Here is a 666-nt window from a genome sequence, read left to right as displayed (position 1 = left end):
AAGGTTTACAAAGAAATCATGTCAATCCATCTGAATGTCTCGCGCTCACTCCCAAATAGCGGCAAAGTAGGAGATTCATAAAAAACCTAGAGATGGATAATCAGCGATAATCACATCAAGAGAGAGGCGCAATAACCCTCAGAGCAGGAAAGGCAACTCATTGTCCTTTTGCCCAAAAGCAAAATACTGCGGATGCTGCAAACCCGAAATAAAGTTAGAAAATGCTGGAATTATTCAGCTGTTCCGGTAGCTTCTGTGGAGAGATGAACAGGTCGTTTCAGTGAAAGGGCAGGAACTCAATGGTTAACTATTTCTCTTTTCACAGATACTGCAGTTCCGTACAGTGTTTCCAGCATTCCGCTGTGATTCGCTTAACATCCCCACACTCTGTAGTTCAGTCCGTTAAAGTGTCTGTTCCCTAAAGGAAAATATGGATTGAAATCTCAGCCGAGCCTTATTCCCTTTGACCATCTGTGAAAATGAGAACACCCTCCATAAAGGGGGATGTCTGTCTTTTGCAAATTCGCCTTCCCTTTCCTGTGGAATATCTACAGGGATTTTAATACAATGACTGATGTCAGCTGATGTTATCCAGTTGTTAAATCTTTCGACTAGAAATCGACCGGATTTTCTCCTTTGATTTGAGTCCTGCTCTCTGAGGATCTA

This window comes from Scyliorhinus canicula, chromosome 31, assembly GCF_902713615.1.
Source record: "Scyliorhinus canicula chromosome 31, sScyCan1.1, whole genome shotgun sequence".
In the NCBI taxonomy this organism is placed as follows: Eukaryota; Metazoa; Chordata; class Chondrichthyes; order Carcharhiniformes; family Scyliorhinidae; genus Scyliorhinus; species Scyliorhinus canicula.
Note: the sequence above shows the minus strand (reverse complement) of the source record.